Genomic DNA, 17,279 nt, shown 5'->3' with positions numbered 1-17,279 from the left:
CAAAGACTTCAGAAGAATGCAGTTCCCAAACGTTTACTTTTCATATTCTATTTTCAAACTAACTGTATCTTATCTGCAAACTCTTCTTAGTCAGGAGAACAAATGGTGTGTGCATTAATCAGTTGGAAATGTTTTCTATTATGGGAAATAGAAAACATCAGACAGAGTGGTTTAAACAAACATGTTTTATTATTCTCAGAGGCAGTCAGTTGCTGTATTGGTTTAGTTGCTCAGTGATGTCATCATGAACCCAAGCTCTTTGTTTCTTCTCTGCTGTGCTTAGAGTGTGGACTTTTCATTCTCATATACATTATAGTTGTATAATTCAAGACAGGAAAAGGGGTCAGTCTCACCTATTTCTTTTATAAAGAAAATAAAAATCTTTTCAGGAGATCCCTAGCAAATTCCCTGTTTGTCTTATTGATCAAAACACAGCCATGTGGTCACTTCTAGCATTAAGGGAGGCTAGGAGATTGAGTATCTGGCAAAGTGAAAGAGGAACAGTGGTGTAGTTGACTCATCGTGAATCGTCCACTCAGATTTGAACACAAAATTAGGCTTTGGTTAAAGTGTTGTTTACTGTGCTATCAGTGAGAAATGAAAATGTACAAAATATGACATGACTTCTGGAATTCTTTTTCTGATTATAAGAAAATTAAAATAGTGGAAAATCACATGAGTCTGCTGACACTTCTGTTCAACCTTTTTATTTTAACTGCTTATTGTTTCCCTTGGTTAACTTTTGATAGCTGGAAATTTTAATTTAATCTTTTTATTGAAAGATTTTATTGGCTATGCTATTCTTAATTTTAAAATGTATTAATGGGACTTCCAGTTCCAGCCATCACAGAGTGAAAGGTATCAAAGTCACCCCTTTGCCCTTAACAACTGTAAAATTGGATAAACTATATGAGGGAACCCTTTTCGTACATCATTGGACAGCAGACAGAACAAGGCCATATGTAGGGTGAAACTGTGAGACTTAGCAGAGGATAACCACTGGGGGTCTGTGAGATGAAGAGGGATGCCAGAGGTCCCTGAGTACTAGGAGACATTGGAATTCTAACCCACCACAGTGGGGAGACCAGCTAAACAGCTTGTGCATTCAGTAAGACCCCAGAAAGTTAAGTCTTAAGGGTGCTATTGAAGCTGTTGAGTAAGAACTACTCTTTTTTTTTTTTCCCTTAATTGTGTATATTTATCATGTACAACATGTTGTCTTGAAATATGTATACATTTTGGAATGGTTAAATTGAGCTAATTAATGTATGCATTACTTCACATACTTGTGTTTTTCTTTTCTTTTCTTTCCTTTTTTTTTTTTTTTTTTGTGGCTAGAACACTTAAAATCTCTTCTCTTAGCAATTTTCTAGAATATAGTACTGCTAACCCTCCATATCCATGGGTTCCACATTCATGGACTCAACCAACCACAGATGGAAAATATTCAGGGAAAAAAGATGGATGGTTGCTTCTGCACTGAACATGCACAGACTTTTTAAATTATCATTATTCCCTAAAAAATATAGTGTAACAACTATTTACATAGCATTTATGTTGTTTTAGGGATTATAAGAAATCTAGAGATGATTTAAAGTATATGGGATGATGGTACAGATTGCTTGCTATATATGCAAACACTACACCATTTTATATAAGGGAATTGAGCATCCATTGATTTTGGTATCCATGGGAGGTCCTGGAACCAATCCCCAACAGATACCAAGGGACAACTCTACATTGTTATTAACTATAGTCAATAGATATACATACAGTAGATGTTGTACAATAGATGTCTTGAACTGATTCCTCCCATCTAATTGAAATTTTGTACCCTCTGACCAACATTTCCCTAATCCCCACCCCCACCCCAGTGCCTAGTAACCACCATTTTATTCTTTACTTCTATGAGTTCAACTTTTTTAGATTCTACATATAAGTGAGATTATGCAGTATTTGTCATTCTGTGCCTGGCTTATTTCACTTAACAGAATGTCCTCCAGGTCCATCCATATCACAAATGACAGGATTTCCTTCTTTTTTAAGGTAGAATAGTATGCCATTGTGTATATAACATATTTCTTTATCCATTCATCCATCAATGTACACTTAGGTTGATATCATATCTTGGCTATGTTAATAATGCTGCAGTGGACATGTGAGTGCAGATATCTTATCAACACACTAATTTCATTTCCTACGGATATATACCCAGTAGTAGAATTGCTGGGTCATATGGTACTTCTATTTTTAATTTTTTGAGGAACTTTCATACTGTTTTCAATATTGGCTGTGCTAATTTTCATTCCCACCAAAAAGTGTTTCCTTTTTTCTACATCCTATCCAACACTTGTTATATTTTGTCTTTTTGATAGTAGCCATCCTAACAGGTGTGAGATGATATCTCATTATGGTTTTAATTTATATTTCCCTTATGATTAGTGATTTTTTATATAACTGTTGACCATTTATATATATATTTTTTTTTTGAGAAATGGCTATTCAGGTCCTTTGTCCATTTTTTATTGGGTTATTTGTTTTCTTGCTATTGAATTGTTTGAGTTCCTTGTATATTTTAAATATTAACCCGAAGAGCTACTCTTGACCCACCCTATAATACCTAATAACAAGACTTGATGAGATAAAACTCCTCCACCAATAAAATAAATGCCTTCCAAATAAAACTCACTCTGAAGCAAGAGGAATACAAAAAAATTCAACACTGTCAACCACATAGCATCCATAATTTTCTAGCAAAAAGCTAAAATTTGACATGCATAAAAGCAGGAAAATGTGACCCATAACAGAAGAAAAAATAAGCAATAGAAATAGAACTACTGATGACGCAGATGTTGGACATTGGAAACAGGGCCTTAAGAAAACTTAATATAATATATTCAGTAATTTAAAAGATAAGATGGACATAATACGTGACTGCAGCTGAAAATTTTTCCAGATTTGAAAAAAAGTATTAACCCACTGAAAGCCACACTAAGGCACATTGTGGTCCTATTGCTAAATAGCAATGATAAAGAGAAAAATTTAAAAGCAGCTAAAGAAGGAAATGCATATTACATAGTGAAGAACAATGATAAGAGTTACTGCTAACTTCTTATCAGAGAAAGTACAAATCAGAAGGTAGTAGAATGACATCTTTCAAGCACTAAAAGAAAAACAAAAAACTTGTCAACCTATAACTGTATCTTGTGAAAATATCCTTCAAAAATAAAAGTAAAATAAAAAACAGAAGTTAAGAGAATTTGTCACCAGAAGATCTGTACCACAACAGATGTAAAAGGTAGTTCTTTAAGTTAAAGGGAAATAATAATATGTCAAGCCAGATCTATAGTTCTGATTATATTGTTCAAAGATGTCTACAACAATCTTTTTTACCTCATATTTTTCTAGAACCTTGATACTACCTCATTAAGAGATGGCATGTAATTTCCCTCCCCTTGAATCTGCACAAGCTTGTGGCCCTTTGTGACTTGTGAGGCTAGGTCATAAAAAAACAATGCAGCCTCTGTCTCCTTGGTTAGCTGGTGTGTAAGAAGTCCAGCTAGCCTGAGGCCTTTGTGCTTTGAGATAGCCCATACCAGCTCATGTGGAGACATCACATGAAGATGGCCTGAGACTATGTCAACAGAGAGATAGATGCCTAGCCAATTTCCAGCTGTCTAATTTTTTTCTCCTTATCTTTATTATTTCCTTTCTTCTACTTACTTTTTGTTGTTTTGCTCTTCTTTTGTTAGTTTCTTTAAGTGGAAACTTAGATAATTTATTTGAGATTCTCTTCTTTTTCATGTGAGCATTTTAATCTTAGAAATTATCCTCTAAGTACTACTTAGCAGCAGTCCACAGATTTTGATACGTTGTTTTGATTTATATTCAATTCAATATTCTCAAATTTCTTGTGTTTTCTCCTTTGACCTATGGGTTATTCAGAAGTGTGTTTTTTACTTCCCAAGTATTTAGAAATTTTTATAGGTATACTTCTACTGTAGATTTCTAATTTGCTTTCTTTTTGATCAGAGAGTATACTTTGTATAATTTCAATTCTCTTAAATTTATTGACTTGTTTTATGACCCAATATATGGTTGGTCTGATTTGGTAAATGTTCCATTTGCACTTGAAAGGAGTGTGTATTCTGCTGTTCCTGTATAAGGTATTATATAAATATCAAATGGGTAAAATTGGTTGATAATGTTATTAAAGTCTCCTATATTCTTACTGATTTTCTTTGTACTTGTTCTATCAATTACTGATAAGAGTATTGATATCTCCATTTATATTGATGGATTTCAATTCTATTAGTTTCAATTTTATCAGTTTCACGTATTTTTGAAGCTCTGTTAGAGTTGCATACAAACTTAGAACTGTTATGTTTCCCTGATGTATTGACATCTTTATTATTGTAAAATGCCCATCTTCATCCTTAATGATATTCTTTGTTTGAAAAACCTACTTTGTGTGATACTAATATAGTCCCATCCAACTTTCTTATGGTTTGTGTTTGCATAAGTATATTCTTTTCCATCCTTTTCACTTTTAAAAATATATAATCTAAAGTGTACAAAACATATAGGTAGGTCTTGCTTTTTTATCCAATATGACAGTCTCTTATCTTTAATTGGGTTTGTTAGACCATTATATTGAATGTAAATTTCAATATGACTGGATTTAAATCTGTCGTTCTGATATTTTCTGTTTTCCGATCCATATTTTGTCCCATTTTTCCTCTTTCATTGCTTTCCTTTAGATTAAGTCTTTTGGGTTTTTTTTTTTTTCATTTTATGTGATCTGTGGCTTGTTAGCCTATAACTTTGTTTTTTATTTTAGTTATTGCTACTGGATTTGCAATATACATCTTTTATTTAGCATAGAATACTTTGAAATAATATTATACCATTTTGTATTAGTGTGAGGATCTTACAACAGTATAGTTTTCTTTCTGTATCTCTTGTCCTTTATGTTACTATTATCATGCATATCACTTCTGCATAGTCTGTGAACCCCTCAATCCATTATTTGTGGTTTAAATCATTATTAATTATATCTATAAGTGATTAAAATATATTTTATATTTACCCACATATTTACTATATCCAACATTCTTTATGCCTTTGTGTAGATTCAGATTTCCATCCAATATTTTTATTTTGCTGAGGAGCTTCCTGTATTGTGTATTATAGTGCAATTCCTCTTGTGTTAAATTCTCTAAACTTTTTTTTTGACCAAATATTTTGCCTTCATTTTGGAAAGATATTTTCACTGTATAAAGAATTCTAAATTGACCTTTTTTTCTTTTAATACTTTAAAGATTTCTGTGTATTCTCTTATGGCCAGTATAGTTTCTGATGAGAAGTCTATTGTTATTTTTATCCTTATCATTTTTTCTCTGTACATATGATGTCTCCTTTTCCTTACTTTTGAGATTTTCATCACTGGTTCTCAGCAATTTCATTATGCTGTGTCTTTTTGTGGTATTCTATAGGTTAATTCTGCTTAGAATTCATTGAACATGGTTGTATAAGTTTATGATTTTTCATTAAATTTGAAAAGTTCTTGGCCATTCTTTCATCAAATTTTTTTCCTATCTCTCCCTTCCCTCTGAAATTCCCTTTAGGTGTATTTTAGACCACTTCATATTGTTACTGATACTCTGTTCACTTTTTAAAGATCATCTTTTTTTCTCTATGTGCCTCATTTTAGATGGTTTCCATTGCTTTGTCTTCCAGTTCTTTCCTTTTGCAGTATCTAATCTGCTGTTAATCTACTCCAATGTATTTTTTTATTTCAGTTATCGCTTTTTTACATCTATATGAACCTCATTTGATTCTTTTTTATATCTTTCATTTCTCTCCCCATAATGCTTGTGTTCCTCTTCCTTCTTTATCATATGGAACAATTTTATAATAGCTATTTTAGTGGTCCTATTCTACCAGTTTCATCAGCTGTATATTTTCCAGGTCTACTTCTGTTACTGATTTCTTCTTTCCTCCTGGTTATAGGTCATATTTTCCTGTTTCTTTGTACTACTGGTAATGTTTATTGGATTCCTGACATTTTAAATTTTATGTTGTTGGGTGCTGCATTTTGTTGTATTTCTTTAAATAGGATTAGATTTTGTTCTGTTGTGCATTAAATTACTTGGGATTGGTTGGATCCATTCAAGGCATGCTCTTAAGCATATAGTAAGTTCATAGTAGCCTTTCGTTTAGGTCTAATTTAACCCCAATTCTAAAGCAATGCCCTTTGGAGGATTCTGCCTAAAGCTCTGGATATCTGAAGATCTTTCAACTCTGGCTGGTGGGAACACAAAGTATGCCAGCTCTATAAGAGCTTAAATTATTTTGCCTACTCATTTCTGGTGTTTTTTCCACCAGCCTTGGGTAATTTCTTTTCATACATGCACAAATTAGTACTCCACCAAATATCCAATGGGACCCTTTTGTAGTTTTCATGAGTGTTTTTTTGCAGCTTTCTCCTCTCTGGTGCTCCCCCCTGAAAATACTACTTGCCTTGGCCTCATGGACTCTATTCTCTGTCTTTTCAACTCAGTAAGACAGCTATGTTCTGTTTGTATTCCCTTCCTTTGCCTGCTTTGTATCACAGCCTGGAAACTGCCTCTAGGCAGGCTCACCTGGTTGGTTTTCCTTCTCTCAGGATCATAGTCTCTGTGGAACCATAGTCCTGCATTACCTCTTGTCTAACATCTAAAACCATTCTTTCTGATTTCTTGTCCAGTTTTCCAGTTTTTGTTTTTTGTTTTTGTTTTTTTTACAGTGAGAAGACTAGTCCTCTGCCTATTAGCTCATTATGGCCCATAGGAAAATCAAGCATTTTTTTATAGAGCTAAGAGATAAAGAGGGATGGAGGATGATAAAGCTGAAATATATGCACCTTGAGGAGGAGTAATGTTCTGGAAGAAGTACTGAAAAGTAAGAAAAATGCTCATCTTAGCCTGATTCTGAAGAACATTTTATTTAGAAGAATGAGTAGCTTCTACTTGAGAGAACTATAGGAGAATCAGCATCCTTAGTGGAAGCCAGTTTTTGTTAAGACTAAGAGGTTGGAAAGATAACTTAATGAAAAGGTAAAAATGGAATTTGTTAACCATATAAAAGGAGTTCCTTCCAGAGAGCCAGTATGTTATCTGAAAAGGCATTCAATATTTGTAATAGTCTTTCAGACTTAGGATCACCTTGCAGTTAACATTTGAAGGGCATCAAAGTACAGCTAACAACCATAATACAAGCACTGAAATTTTTTCCATATATTGTGGAGCCACTAGGGTTCATTGATTTAGAATTTAATGTTTCATTTCTGATTAGCAGTAATTTATCTGTCAAGAAACTTTCCATGGACATTTATTTTACTTTAAAAGAAAGAACTCTATTCTCTGTCTTTCCCCATACCACCCCCCTCATTTTTTTTTCTTTAGATGCTCAGTGGTCTATAAAAATATCTTAAAGAAATGATACATAAAATTCAAGTAACTGTACAGAGGCGTATAAAAGCAGCTCCAAATGACAAGATAATTAACACTTACATCTTTTTACCCATTGGTGTGTGCATGAGGTATTTTCTCTTTTTGTCTGTTAGTCCTTGGAAGAACTGTATATGTCTTGAAAGAAATCAAACTCTGGACAAGATAGAATGTGAATGTACCTTGAATGTTGGACTCTGAGGCCTGGGCTGCTATTTTCTTAGATCTCAAATGCATAGAGGAATTATATACACTACCACAAGCCTGAGATAATCAACTAGTATAGTGTAGTTATTAAGAACAAAGATTATAGAGTCAGCTTGACAGAATACATTCAAGTCACCACTTACATTTAGTGTGGCCATGTGTAAATTATTTAACCACTTTCAGCCACATTTATGAAATAGTAATAATAATAGTACCTAATATTATAGGCGTAGGGGTCAGGATTAAGTGAGATAATGCATAAAAGGATTTCATGTAGTAAAGCACTAAATATGCAATATTAGTAGCTGCTCCTGTTGTTATCATTATCATGATGATGATCTTCATCATCATCATCAGCAGCAGCAGTTAGCATATATCTAGCAACTCTCAGAAGGTCTTTTGCAGACCACTTGAAACTTTGTCTATAGTTTGTGAATCAGTTAGGTTTGGAGATGCCATTTAATTTGGTATAAGTAATTAACTTTTGATTCTTAGTATTCTGTGAAACTTATACAGTTTTCTTGAAAGATGTGGTCCAAAACTGGTGATTTTCTAATTCTCTGACGCTTTTGTAAGATTTGGTCACTTAGCTCAGCTGTTTTCTAGAGATGGTAACTAACGAAATATTTAAGGTACCATTATCTAACAGGAATGTTATTGTTGGGTAATTCTTACTGACAGGCTACCAAACCAAGTATATTTAAGGGAAGTCATTAGAAATTTAGGGAGTATGAAGAAATTATCTCTTTTCCTTTAAAAATTAACAGTGACCTCTGAGTTTTTTTGCTTTGTATGGATTTCATCTTACATCTCCATTCATTTGTATGTCCTATATTTGGTTTTGGATATTGGAACACTGGCAGAGAAACTGGGTTTAAAACACCAGCAGGTCTTGATTGTCTAATACTTATCTCCTTGATCTAACTGGGGCTATTGTCTCTTTCATGCTCTGGGATGTTCAGTCTGTGTCTGGATTTGGAATTTCCTAAGCTTTCTCTTTGTGTATTCAAAATAAGGAGGTCAGATTCACATTCCAGCTCAACCACTTGTTATCAGCGTTAAATCAGTAATGTGTTTATTTATTCAACAAATACACGTGGAGCCCTTATTCTGTGCAGAATACTATGCTGGAGATATCAAAATGATAAATCATGGATTTTAAATAGGAAATTGACTTGATTAGATTTTCATTTGCAGAAGGAGCTCTGCAATTATCAGGAGTCTCAGAGACCAGTTATAAGATAGAGATGATTTGGAAACTTCAGCATGTATCTTCATGATAATTCCAAGCCATGGGAGTGAATGAATCAACTCATTTAACCTCCCTGAACCCATCAATAAACTAGAGATAATAATCCCTGCTACAGTACTATTAAGAAGTCACATGAAATAATATATGTGAAATCATGTGTAAACAGACATGGAAATTTTATTTATTACAATTATCATTTCTTTATCCATATGTCTATGTGCTTTCTTATTTTCTTCCCCACTTCTACTCTTTTATGGTTATAATGTGTTTTAGTCTGTTTTGTGTTGCTATGACAGAAATACCTGAGACTGGGTAATTTATAAAGGAAAGGGCTTTATTTGGCTTACTGTTCTGGGACAGCTGCATCTGGCATGGGCCTCAGACTGCTTCTACTCATGGCGGAAAAGCGGCAGGCAGCTGGCTGGTACAAGTAGATAACATGGAGAGAGGAAGTAAGAGAGAGAGAGAGAGAGAGAGAGGAGGTGCCAGGGTCCTTTAAACAATCAACTATCAGTGTGGGAACTAATAGAGAACTCACTCACTACCCCTCCTCCTCCAGGGAGAGCATTAATCCATTCATGAGGGATCTGCCCCATGACTCAATCCATTCCCAACACTGCCACATTAGAGATCAAATTTCCACATGAGTTTTGGAGGGGACAACACATCCAAACTCCATCATAATGTTAAATATTTACAGTTTTTAGTTATCTGCTCAGTCCTGAAATTATTCCAAAGATTGGTACATTAGAAATATAACATAATTAAGCCAAATCCAGGGCACATCTGGTTGCAAGGAAATGTAGCAGCAGTTGCATCATTTTAAATTTAGCGTAATCCATCATTTCTCAGGACCCATGAATCTTTTGCAAAGAATAAACTGGGTACTTGAACAGGAAGGTAATAGAATGCATCTTACCATTTTCTCTCTGTTCTTTGGTGGTCAATCTAGGCTTTGGTTTACTATTTTGGAAAGGAGCAAGGGCTTCCAAAACCTGTTATATCACCATTCTTACCATTATAACCTTTAGAGTTCAGGAAACGAATAAAAATTTTGCCTAACCTCAGAATTTAGGAAAACAACTTCAGAATAAATTCATGGTCTTACTGAGCCTACTGTTATTAAAAAATAGTGGTAAAACAAAATTTGTCACTTAAAATACTGGCAAAACACAATTTATCACTCACTTCCGTACTTTGATTGAAAGATTGCATGGCTTTCTGCATCCCTGAAGAATTAGTTTAGCTCAAAGTCAGTATCTAGTAGTTTCTGAAAAGTTTGGACATTTCTATCTCTTTATGTATATTCACTAAAATAAATGCGGGTTTATGGCATAGCTGGCTGTCCTCTAACTCAGGTGTGAGATGCTTCAGTCAATATTAATCAGGCAAACCTTAGTAGGCTTGCTTGTGATTTTGCCACTGGGGCTTCTGAACAAAGGAATCTTTATAAAGAAATCTCTCTGAACCCTAGGTACCAGGCCCAAACAACTGCCAGTTGGGATAACTGTGCCTACTTCTTTTTTTTTTTTTTTTTTCACTTCTTGAGCTCAGCTATCCTTGCCTCTCTAATTCCGTACAGTAAGCTTTCCACCTTTGGTTACTCTCCATGAAAGTCTCTCTTAGAACCTCAGCCATTCTTTTACCAATCTCTTCCTAATGTGAGGGAGAGAGAAGAGAGGACAGTCCTCAGGACCCTGGTGAGAAACATAAGAAAAGCATATGTGACAGATCCACGCTATCATTCCTCTTTTGCAGCCCTTGAAGTTTATATTATGCAAAGGGAGTTCTTGTCTTTGAGTAGCAACTAAGCCAGTGCTAAACACAAATGTGCATCAGCCAGCCAAGCAAACTGTGAAAGTAACTACCAGCTAGTCATTAAATCAAGCCTCTCCAGTGAGATGCCCTGTAGTAATTAAGTTGTCAATCAGAATTATGTTTAGTCGTCCTTGAAGAAGTAGTGCAAAATGCATATCCACAGTTTTTCCTGTTTTTGCTGAGGTTCCTTAGAAAACTCTTACATTTCCTTCTGGATGTAATTCTTCTTTTCCCTTCCATTATCTTGCTTATCACCCTTGAGCCCATGTTATGTTTAGATCATAGTCACAGGACAAGATTCAATAAGGAATAGAGCATAGCAAAGCAGAGTGCTACTCTTCTTTGGCAAGGGGGTTGCAATGGAAAGCATTCTGGAAAAGACCAATGGATCAAGGTTCTATAACTTTTCATAGTACCCTTGTGTTTACCAAAAAAATATGGTGAGATTATGAGGGCAGCTGAAACTTGAAATATCAATTTATGCACTTGGTTTTCTGCTCACTCAGCTATCCAGCTGCAGGCAGCAAGGGGTTACTGAAATAGAGCTTCATTATCGTTCTGTATTTTCTTGGATTCATGAGCTGGGCATTCTAGGAAGAACCAGAAATTGCCCCATTTTGCCTCTAGCCATCTCTTAAGGGAGGACCGCAGCTGCTGGCCAGTCGTGGGGGCTGACTGCCACTTTGCCCCCGGCAGGAGAGGCTGCCTCATTTACAGAGGCAACAGCTTTGAAGTGTGGAGCAGGAAAAGAACTGTTTCTTAGCTGCAAAAGCGAGTCTCGAAACAGGGAACACGGCGCCAGGGCTGCTGTGGATGCAGACAGGATCCCGGAGGCCGGGGCCGCGCTGAAGGCAGCCAGCTGCCCTATTCAGGATTTGAGGTTTCAGGCCGACATTAAAGAAGATTCCTAGGAGCGCCCGAGCCGCGCCACGACTGAACAGCCTGAGGCGGCAGCGGCCGAGAACGGGGAGGGCAACAAACCAGAGACAGAGAGTGAGCACCCGACCTGGCACAGCCCTGTGAGTGACTCCTGGCCCAGCCCTGTTTGGGGGGCTGACGCCCACCCGGCTCCCGCCTGCATCACCGGTTCACTCACCGCCCCGGGGCTGCCTCCATTTTCCTAGGTTCTGGCAGCTCCGCCCGGCTCGGCCGTCACTGAGCCTTCCCACTTGCTTGGCCCGGCGCGGGGCTTTCCGGAGCCTGCGGGCCGGCCTCCCCTCCGACTCCCTCCAAGGTTCTCAGGCGGGGCAGGTGGCGTGGGGCGTCCCCGGCCAGTGTCGGGAGGGCAAGGAAGTACAGGCGGGCCGACTGTCACTCCACCACACCCTGGACTCCGGCCCCCGGTAAACTTCCTGTTACTGGGAGGCAGATACCATCGATGCGGCCACCGGTTCAGAAAAAAGCCCAACCAATTTCTGCTTGGGAATAGTGTGGTAGGAGAGTTCCCAGGTCCGCTTGAACCTGCCGGAGAGCTGGCTGCAGGTAGGCGCTAGATTCGGTCTATGCCGGGGGGATACAAAGGTGAACAAGTCCCGAGAAAGATCTACACAGTGCTACAAAGGCACCCAGAAGAACCGGTCGTCTGTGCCTACCAGAAACCTGGTAGACTTCCTGGGTGAGGCGGTGCCGAGCAGGGTCTTGAAGGCCCAGCTGATGAGGGTTGCAGAAGACACACTCCAGCCAAGCACATTGTGCACAGAGTGGGGAGACGTGCGGCCAGGGAGGCGGAGACTCGACAGGAACCACACACCCTGTGGGGTCGCCACTGCACGATCCAACAGCCTGGGCCAGAGCACACGGAACAGGGAGAAGTCCTGCACAGGAAGTGAAAGCTCAACAGAGATCACATAGCCTGTGGTACGTGATCCACCAGCCCAGCATAGTCCAAGCTGACCAGAAAGGTGGCTCCCCTGAGAAGCCCAAGACCCGAGGCAACCACACACACAAGGCACTAGAGGCCAACTGAGCAGTCACGGAGGTAGCCATACCAAATTGGCAACCACAGCAACATCCTAGATAGTCATTAGTCTCAAACTGGTGGACTGTGAAACCCCCTGCCACAATGAATAAACACCAAAAAAAAAGATACCAGAAATACAAAAAATCAAGAAAGTACACCACCAAAAGTTCATAAATCTCAAACTCTAGATCCTATAGAACAAGAAGCCCTTGAAATGACTCACAAGGAACTTCGAGTGATAATTCTAAGGAAACTGAATGAGATACAAGAAAACTCAGCTAGACATCATGATGAAATGAGGAAAAGTATACAGGACCTGAAAGAGGAAATGTACAAGGAAATCAATGTCCTGAAAACAAATGTAGCAGAACTTGCTGAACTGAAGAAGTTATTCAGCGAAATAAAAAACACAACGGAGGGTTAACCAGCAGGCTTGTCGAAGTTGAAGACAGAACCTCTGAACTTGAAGATGGACTGCTTGAAATAACACAAGCAGACAAAAAGAAAGAAAAAAAGAATCAAGGACATTGAAGAAAATCTGAGAGAGATATCAGACAACCTTAAGCGCTCAGAAATCCGAGTCATGGGTATTCCAGAAGGGGAGGAAAATGGAGATTCCATTGAAAACATATTCAACAAAGTAGTGGCAGAAAACTTCCCAGGTATAGGAAAAATCACAGATCTTCAGATCCAGGAAGCTCAATTATCTCCAAACGTATTCAACCCAAAAAGGCCTTCTCCAAGACATGTCATAGTCAAATTGGCAAAACTCAGAGACAAAGAGAGAATCTTAAAAGCTGCAAGAGAGAAGCGTCAAATCACCTATAAGGGAGCCCCAATCAGGCTAACATGAGACTTTTCATCACAAACCCTAAAAGCTAGAAAGGAATGGGATGATATTTTCAAACTACTAAAAGACAAAGATTGCCAGCCAAGAATACTCTACCCTGCAAGGCTATCCTTCCGAAATGAAGGGCAAATAGTATATTTCTCAGACAAACAAAAACTGCGGGAGTTCACTACCACACGACCACCCTTACGAAAAATCCTCAAGGGAGTACTGGGTTTGGTTCCTGAAAAATAACTACCACTGCCATAAAAACCCAAGAAAAATCAAAACCCACTATTATAATAAAAATGGCATTCATGAAGATAAAACAAGCAAACAAAAATGCTATCTACAACCTAAGGAACCAACAAACACAGAAACCAAACAGTAAATCAGAAAGCAAGGAACAAAAGACACCTAAGACAACCCAACAACCAATAAAATGCTAGGAATAAATCAACACCTTTCAATAACAACTCTTAATGTAAAAGGCTTAAATTCCCCAATCAAAAGACACAGACTGGCTGACTGGATCAAAAAGGAGGACCCAACTAGATGCTGCCTACAAGAGACCCACCTCACCCATAAAGATTCACACAGACTAAGAGTGAAAGGATGGAAAAAGATTTACCATGCAAACAGAAAAGAAAAATGAGCTGGAGTAGCTATTCTTATATCTGACAAAATAGACTTTAAACTAAAAACCATAAAAAGAGACAATGAGGGACACTACTTAATGATAAAAGGACTGATCCATCAAGAAGACATAACAATCATAAATATGTATGCACCCAATGTTGGAGCAGCCAGATTTATAAAACAAACTCTATTAGACCTAAAGAAGGAAATAGACACTAATACCATAATAGCAGGGGACCTGAACACTCCACTATCAATATTAGACAGATCATCTAGGCAAAGAATCAGTAGAGAAACACAAGATCTAAACAAGACTCTAGACCAATTGGAATTGGCAGGTATCTACAAAACGTTCCATCCAACAACCTCAGAATATTCATTCTTCTCATCAGCACATGGATCATTCTCCAGGATAGATCACATATTAGGTCACAAATCAAGTCTCAATAAATTCAAAAAAATTGGAATTATCCCATGTATTTTCTCAGACCACAATGGATTAAAACTAGAAATTAATAACAAATGAAACTCTGGAAACTATACAAACACATGGAAATTAAACAGCATTCTACTTAATGACATATGGGTCCAAGAAGAAATCAAGCAGGAAATCAAGAAATTTATTGAAACTAATGAAAACAATGATATATCATACCAAAACCTGTGGGATACTGCAAAAGCAGTATTGAGGGGGAAATTTATTGCATTAAACGCTCACTTCAGAAGAATGGAAAGATGGCAAGTGAACAACCTAACACTTCACCTTAAAGAACTAGAAAAACAAGAACAAACCAAACCTAAAGTTAGCAGACGGAAAGAAATCATTAAGATCAGAGCAGAACTGAATGAAATTGAAACCCAAGAAACAATTCAAAAGATCAACGAATCAACAAGTTGGGTTTTTGAAAAGATAAATAAAATTGACAAACCATTAGCATGGCTAATAAAAAAAAGAAGAGAGAAGACTCAGATAACAAAAATTAGAAATGAAAAAGGCAATATTACAACTGATTCATCTGAAATACAAGGAATCATTCGAGACTACTATAAACAACTGTACGCCAACAAATTTGAAAATCTGGAGGAAATGGATAAATTTCTGGACACACACAAGCTCCGAAAACTGAACCATGAATACACAGAAAATTTGAACAGACCAATAAAAATAAAGGAGATTGAAGCTGTTATCAGAAGGCTCCCAGCAAAGAAAAGCCCAGGACCAGATGGATTCACAGCAGAATTTTACCAAACATTGAAAGAGGAATTGACATTGATTCTTTACAAACTATTCCAAAAGATTGAAACAGACGCAAATCTCCCAAACTCAATCTATGAAGCAAACATCATCCTGATACCAAAACCAGGTAAGAATATAACCAAAAAAGAAAACTAAAGGCCGATATCCTTGATGAATATAGATGCAAAAATCCTCACTAAAATACTAGCAAACAGAATACAGCAACACATACGTAAAATTATTCATCGCGATCAAGTGGGATTCATCCCAGGGATGCAAGGTTGGTTCAACATACGCAAATCAATAAATGTGATACACCATATTAATAAAGTCAAACACAGGACCATATGATCATCTGTGTAGATGCTGAAAAAGCATTTGATAAAGTACAACACTCATTCATGACAAAGACTCTGTATAAGTTAGGTATAGAGGGAAAGTATCTCAACATAATTAAAGCCATATATGCCAAACCCACTGCCAATATCATCCTGAATGGGGAAAAGCTGAAAGCTTTTCCTTTAAGAACAGGAACTAGACAAGGATGCCCACTCTCACCACTCCTATTCAACATAGTGTTGGAAGTACTAGGCAGAGCAATCAGAGAAGAGAAGGAAATAAAGGGCATCCAGATTGGAAAAGATGAAGTCAAACTGTCCCTGTTTGCAGATGACATGATCCTATATATCGAACAGCCTAAAACCTCTACAAAAAAACTCTTGGAATTGATAAATGATTTCAGCACAGTAGCAGGATACAAAATCAACACACAAAAATCAGTAGCATTTCTTTTCTCCAATAGTGAACATGCAGAAGGAGAAATCAAGAAAGCCTGCCCATTTACAATAGCCACCAAAAAAATAAAATACTTAGGAATTGAGTTAACCAAGGAGGTGAAAAATCTCTATAATGAGAACTACAAACCACTGCTGAGAGAAATTAGAGAGGATACAAGAAGATGGAAAGATATCCCATGCCCTTGGATTGGAAGAATCAACATAGTGAAAATGTCCATACTACCCAAAGTGATATACAAATTCAATGCAATCCCCGTCAAAATTCCAAAGATATTTTTCTCAGAAATGGAAAAAACTATTCAGACATTTATATGGAACAATAAAAGACCACGTGTAGCCAAAGCAATGCTGAGCAAAAAAAATAAAGCTGGAGGCATAACACTACCTGACTTTAAGCTATACTACAAAGCTATAATATCCAAAACAGTATGCTACTGGAATCAAAACAGACACACTGACCAATGGAATAGAATAGAGAATCCAGAAATCAACCCACACACTTACTTCCATCTGATCTTTGACAAAGGCACCAAGCCTGTTCACTGGGGAAGGGACTGCCTCTTCAGCAAATGGTGCTGGGATAACTCGATATCCATATGCAGGAGAATGAAACTAGATCCATACCTCTCACCGTATACTAAAATCAACTCAAAATGGATTAAGGATTTTAATATACACCCTGAAACAATAAAACTTCTTAAAGAAAACATAGGAGAAACACTTCAGGAAATAGGACTGGGCACAGACTTCATGAATACGACCCCAAAAGCACGGGCCACCAAAGGAAAAATAAACAAATGGGATTATATCAAACTAAAAAACTTCTGCGCAGCAAAAGAAACAATTAACAGAGTTAAAAGACAACCAACAGAGTGGGAGAAAATATTTGCAAAATATACATCTGACAAAGGATTAATATCCAGAATATATAAGGAACTCAAACAACTTTACAAGAAGAAAACAAGCAAGCCAATTAAAAAATGGGCAAAAGAGCTAAGTAGGCATTTCTCTAAGGAAGATATACAAATGGCCAACAGACATATGAAAAAA

General features: G+C 37.1%; 1 protein-coding gene across 3 annotated transcripts in view; it reads left to right on the top strand.

The window, feature by feature from the left end:
* The window catches only part of EXOC6B (exocyst complex component 6B), a 765,574-nt gene that overhangs the window by 527,175 nt on the left and 221,120 nt on the right, over positions 1-17,279 (top strand). The window lies entirely within an intron of this gene.

This window comes from Cynocephalus volans, chromosome 14 (assembly GCF_027409185.1).
Source record: "Cynocephalus volans isolate mCynVol1 chromosome 14, mCynVol1.pri, whole genome shotgun sequence".
In the NCBI taxonomy this organism is placed as follows: domain Eukaryota; kingdom Metazoa; phylum Chordata; class Mammalia; order Dermoptera; family Cynocephalidae; genus Cynocephalus; species Cynocephalus volans.
Note: the sequence above shows the minus strand (reverse complement) of the source record. Positions and strands in the feature narration are given on the sequence as shown.